Genomic DNA, 6207 nt, shown 5'->3' with positions numbered 1-6207 from the left:
CCCTCCTCCAGGTGCTGGAATTTCAGACATGTGTTGCAACGCCTGGCCCATCTGCAGTTTAGAGAGACTACTGTCTGTAACCTTGTGGCTGGTTTCTCCTCCCTGGTATTAAACATCACTTTTTTGACCAAGACTCTCACCTCAGTCTGTGTATTTCTCAACTCTGTAGTGCATGGCTGAGTTGTTAGCATTAGGGCATTCTCCGATGAGTAATACAAGGTATAAAGGTATACCTGTAAGGGTTTTTTTGATGTCTAAATTCATTTCATGCTTTTTTCTAAACTTTTTTCCCTGGCTTTCTAACATCTATTTCTGAGCAATTTTCTAGCTAAAATATGTTCTGATTTGTTGACATCTTCCAGCTGAATAACTGTCAGCTTCCCATTTGGCCTTTCTACTTCCTAGAGCTGCAAGTGGCTAAACACTGCAGAGGAAAAAAACAGATGTTCACAACCAGCCTAAATAACATATGGCTTTGTGTGTGTGTGTGTGTGTGTGTGTGTGTGTGTGTGTGTGTGTGTGTTCTGACTCTGCCAATGTCAGTAGTGAAATGGAAGCGCCAATTAATACATGTGAATATCTGCTGCCAAACACAATTATTCTTCCAGTAATTGTATCAAAACAGTATCAAAATTATTCAGGCGACCTATTCTTTAAAGCCTAACTAGGAACTAGTGAATGTTCTTTTTTTTTTTTTTTTTTTTTTGGATTTTTTTGAGACAGGGTTTCTCCGTAGTTTTTGGTTTCTGTCCTGGAACTAGCTCGAACTCACAGAGATCTGCCTGCCTCTACCTCCCGAGTGCTGGGATTAAAGGCTTGCGCCACCACCGCCCGGCCTAGTGAATGTTTTTAAAAGCTAACTTGGTAAACTCCTGTTTTCTACTTTATTTAAAGAATTAGATAAATATTACCACGGAACACAAATTCCTCAGGTGGTCAAATCAAAACCTTTCATGTAGGAAGAGGTTGCTGTTGTGAATATGGCTGTGTCTTGGAGAGCAGTGTCCATGTATTTAAGATCATCGCTGCATCTAGCAATCATCAATTTTTTCCCTTCAAACACTGAACATTAGAACAGACTTTAGCAATTATTCCCTTTTATTGCCGAGTCTTAGAGATCTCTGCTTTGCAGGGTATGTTCAGGTTCTACATAGAAGCCTTCAACCTCCTATACTTTTTTTTTTTTTCTGTGTAGCCTTGGCTGTCCTGTAACTCGCTCTGTAGACCAGGCTGACCTCAAACTCACAGAGATCTGCCTGCCTCTGCCTCAGAGTGCTGGGATTAAAGTGTGTGCCACCACTGCTACCTCAGAGCCAGCTTTTATGACAGAACCCTTCTCTGTATGCCACTGGCTGTGAGTGAGGGAAATAAACAAGTGGCTGTCCTGTTTAATGTGGGCACAGCCATACCAATGACCCCAGTGCTTCAGACCCTGGGTGTAGCAAAGCTTCCCTGAGGAAGGAGCAGAGGGAGTTTAGAAGAGGGAAAGGGGAGGGGAGGGGAGGGGAGGGGAGGGGAGGAAGAGAGGGGAGCAGAGAAAAATATATAGTGCAATAAAAACGTAAGAAGAGAAAACCTGCATCAAAAAAAAAAAAGGATACAGCATGGATTCATGGGTAGACACACAGAAAAACTGGAATCCAGTAGTCTGGATTTTCAGGTGCAGAAGTCATAGCAACACAAAAGCTCAGTGTGGTTATTGTATACAGTTGAAAAGGAAGGTGGCATCATTGCATACAGCTGAACTGGGAGGCAGGATTATTGTATACAGCTGAAGAGGGAGGTAGGTTTAGCTAATCTCAGCAGGAGCCCATTTTGTAGGGAGCAGTCTTCAGGCAGTAAACATTCATGGGCAAAGAGCTGTGGCAAGCATTTCTGCACACGCTGTTAGAAGCATTTTCTTCACACGCTGTTAGAAGCTCCTATACTTTAAAAACACGTTAATTGTATTAGCTACATTTTATTGCTGAAACAGAGGAACTGACAAAGGCACCTTTAGAAAAAGTTAATTCTGACTCAAAGTTCAAGGGTAACATCCACCGTGGCGAAGAGGGCGTGGCCACAGGAACGTGTTGCAACCAGTCATCACCACCCATCAGGAACAGAAAGCAAGGAATGCTGGTGCTCAGCTCACTTTCTCTTTTCCCTCACCCAGGGGCCCCAGCTAACACTATGGTTCCATTAACATTTAGGGTAGGTGTTCCCTCCTCAAGTACTCATTCTAGAATCCCCCTTACAGATATATCTGGAGGCTTCTCTCCCGAGAGATCTTGTAGTGTTAACAGTCATTATAAAATGTCATATTAACAGGAACAGATGAGTGTGTACCTAGGGTACTATTCAGGGAAACTTCTCAACTTCTTTTAACATGTTAATCCCCTGCTTGAGTAAGGTTGTACTATACAAATGGCATCTCTGAATAGTTCATATTTCATATGTGATAAACCCAAATATGAGATATCTGAAAGAAAGCTCCAAATTAGTATTAAAAATGGCCTTAGAAGGACTACTGCCCTTGCTTTTGTGTGAAGATCTATTTTTCTCTAGTAGGAAAAAAGGAAAACATGCAAGATGTACTTCTTAAAAAAATTAGGTTCTGAAAATTAAGACCTGTATTTCCAAAACACAGGAAGTTTCATGAAATCTGATTTTAATTACTTAATGATTAAATCTAATAGCTGGTGATTACTGATAAATATTGCTGATAATTCACATTATCTACTCCAACAAAACACAGCTCTGCACATCTGTGTGTTTCTTTTCAAGAAAAGCAGGCTCTCCCAAGTCATAAATGAATAAATCCTTTGGAGCCAGATCTTCAGCTCTGTGCTGTGAGCAGGCTCTCCTTCCAGAACTTCCTTTGAAGTGATGGCAGGATGAAAAATTGAAAGGGGACGTGGCAGAGGGAAATCAGAAATTTCCCGTTGCTAGCTAACATTATTGGGGAGTAAGTTTGCACCAACTTCAAAGAATGGTGGTAGAACATAGAGAGAGAGGGCTCGGAGAGGATTAAGTCACAACTTTGAAAGGGAGATCAAACAACTTAATTACACCAGTAAGGACAAGCCAGGGAAAGTTCCTGAGCTGGGAACTGACATAAAAATCTTTAGTGCTACCAAGATGACTCCGCGAAGTTGGCCACAAATAAATAGTAGTCAAGAGAGAAGAAACTAACTGGTGTGGGAATCTGGTCAGACTGGCCATTCCTATTACCGAACACCTGGAGAAAAGGGAATTGTGACACAGAGGGCAAAGGCATTCAAGAAGCACTTGGGTGGCTTAGAGATCGCTTGGCATGGATGACGAAAAGAAAAGCAAAAGAACAACACCACAGACTATGGGGTTATTAACGTAACAAAAAAAATCATAGCCAAGATAAAGTTGAGGTTAAGAATTATGTACTCTACCTCAAAAGTTTCTTTGGGCTACTTATCACAACCCCTGGTGGCTTAAAACACCAGAAATTTATTTTCCCACAGTTTGGAGAGCTGAGGTTTGAAATCAAGCTGTCAGCAGGGCCTGCCCTCTCTGGTGGCTCCAGAGAAAAATCCTTGCCAACTCTTCTCAGCTTCTGATGACTTGCTGCAGTCCACAGTGTTCCCCGGCTGAGAGAAAAATCCTTGCCAACTCTTCTCAGCTGCTGATGACTTGCTGAGATCCACAGTGTTCCCCTGCTGGAAGTTGCCTTTGCAGTGATCGCCTTGTCCTTGTTATCATAGGCGCTGTAATGATATGCCAGCATGAGGTGGGACCGCAGATCCCATGGTGGGGGACAAACACGCCATCAGACAGAGTTTACATGGGAAGGAAGTTTATTGGAGAAGGGAGGGAGAGAAAGAGAGAAAGAGAGGCAGTAACCTGCCTCCTCAGAGAAATGGCAGAGAGAGTAGAAGTGGGAGGAGCTTGTCTACCACGCATGCAGAAGTGGCCACTCTGCCTCCGCTAGGTAGGTCCCCAAGGGACAGGGACAGCTTTGCGTTTGCCTGGATGATACTAGTCCTCACACATCCTTTGAGTGTCTCTGCAATCTGTAATTTTTATAAGGGACAGCTGCCATTGGATTTAGGGCTCTAGTCCATGATGATCCCCTCTCAAGAACATTACTGAATACTCTGCTGCTAGGCAAGGTTACATTTGGAAGTCTGGGTGGACCAGAATAGCAGGAAGACACTACTTTGGGGGGGGGGGTGAGAAAGGGTTTCTCTATGCTTTGGGGGCAGACACTATTTAACCACTTCCTATACCTTTGTGGAACACCTCTAATACTTCACAGCTATGCTTCTATGTCTCTTAATGAGAATGCTTCCGTTTTACAGTGTCTGGGGTTTGCAAAGATGCAGAAGGAGTCTATCTTGGTGCTGAGGCTCAAACAGGAAAAATCACAGCCACAATGCTGCAGTAGGGATGTAAAATCACAAAAAGAGTGCTTGTCTTGAACAAGGTAGCACAGAGCATGGAGGAAGGCCAACATCTCCAGTTTCTTTGCTCTAACCTCTTCAGCACACACCGTCCCTCGAGGAATGCTGTTCGCCATATGTTCTTTGGACATGGTTTTCCTTACATGTAATAGACAAGTCCTGCTTTTCTTAGTAATTAAAATATAATCAAATCACTCCCCCTGTCTCTCAAACCCCTCCCATGTACTCACTCACTCCTTCTAAAATTAATATCCTCCTTTAAAAGTATTATTGTTATATAGAAATACATAAATTATAGACACAACCTGCTGAGTCTGTTCAGTGTTGCCTATGTGTGTACAATTTCAGGACTGATCACTGTGTATTGGACAACCAATTAGAGAGCTGTTGCCTGAGAGAGGCTCATTTTCTCTTAGTATTCAGTTTGCCTAAGGGTGGGACCTTATGAAGGTCCCCCTTCCCATTACCACGTCTGCTCACACACTCATTGTTCAGGGATTGTATAGACAGCTACTGTCGGGATAAAGCTTCCTTGTCATGATTCCTGAGCCTTCGCCCGTGTTGTAGACCTGTCTGCTGGGACTAAGTTTACATGATCTGTTGATCTCTGCATTATGAACTCTTGTGGTTGTTTGTAGTCATCTTTATTTGCTGGAAACAGAATCTTCTTTGATGAGGGGTAAGAGCTGCTCTTATCTGTGGGTATAAGGTTAACTTTTAGGATGTTGTTAGGAATTAGGGTAGTCCAGGAAAGTGATGATGACGGATTCTGTCTTTGGATCCATGATCTCACTAACCCTGGGTCATTGGCTAAGTCTCTACTACAGGCATGATTTCCCTCTTATTGAGTGGGTCTTAAGTTCAATCAGACAGCTCTTGATTGTTGGTAAGATATGACCATTGCACCTTTAGACACATCTTGCCATGTAGCACGATTAATAAAAACTCAGAGACAGAAATTGGGTTTCAATTTAAAGTTCAGAAAAGCAAAACAGTCAGCCACTGGCTCTTACCCTCTACCTCAGTCCAAAATGGCAATCCTGCCTCCAGGAATCTCAGAATGAAACTGTGACTGAGAGCTGTCTCCTCCCATCTTATATTCCTCTTGAGGGCTGAGATTAAAGGCATACATCACTATTGCCCAATTTCTACGGCAAGCTAGTATGGCTACTGGGAGGAAAGGTGTGTGTTACCCCTGCCTAGTCTGTAAGGCTGACCAGGGTGTTTGTTTTACTCTCTGATCTTCAGGAAAGCTTTATTTATTAAAATACAAATGAAATAGCACTACGTTGCCATGCTGGTCATTATAGCTTGTTGACACCAGAGCTGGTAAGACCATTTGTTGACTGCTTCCCTTCCTTGGCTGTTTATGTAGCGCTTTCTGGTCCCATGAAAAAGCCAGACTGCAGGAGGAGCTTTCAGGTTAGATCCAGCTCAAATCGTTTTGTGTCCTCGACAATAGGGATTTATATTCAGTCTCTGAAAGACAACCAAGGACAAAAGCAAAACCCTCTAGTGTTTTGGTCATCACTTGGACTACCCTGACCAACTCCTCAAATGGAGGTTTCTCATGCCTGGTACTAGAGTTTTTGTTAGGTAGTCTATGGCTCCTGTGTGGAACATTGTCTGCTCAAATGGCATGACTTCATTTATGTATGCACATTTATTGTGAATAATTTATGTAAATATGAAACAATATGATTTCTTGAGGCATTATGAAACATCTTCGGCGTTATTCATCAGGAAAGAAAAAATATGACATAAGGTAGGTTGTAATTCCACAAATATG

Source organism: Microtus ochrogaster, chromosome 21 (assembly GCF_000317375.1).
Source record: "Microtus ochrogaster isolate Prairie Vole_2 chromosome 21, MicOch1.0, whole genome shotgun sequence".
Lineage (NCBI taxonomy): Eukaryota > Metazoa > Chordata > Mammalia > Rodentia > Cricetidae > Microtus > Microtus ochrogaster.
This window is presented reverse-complemented; position numbering follows the sequence as displayed.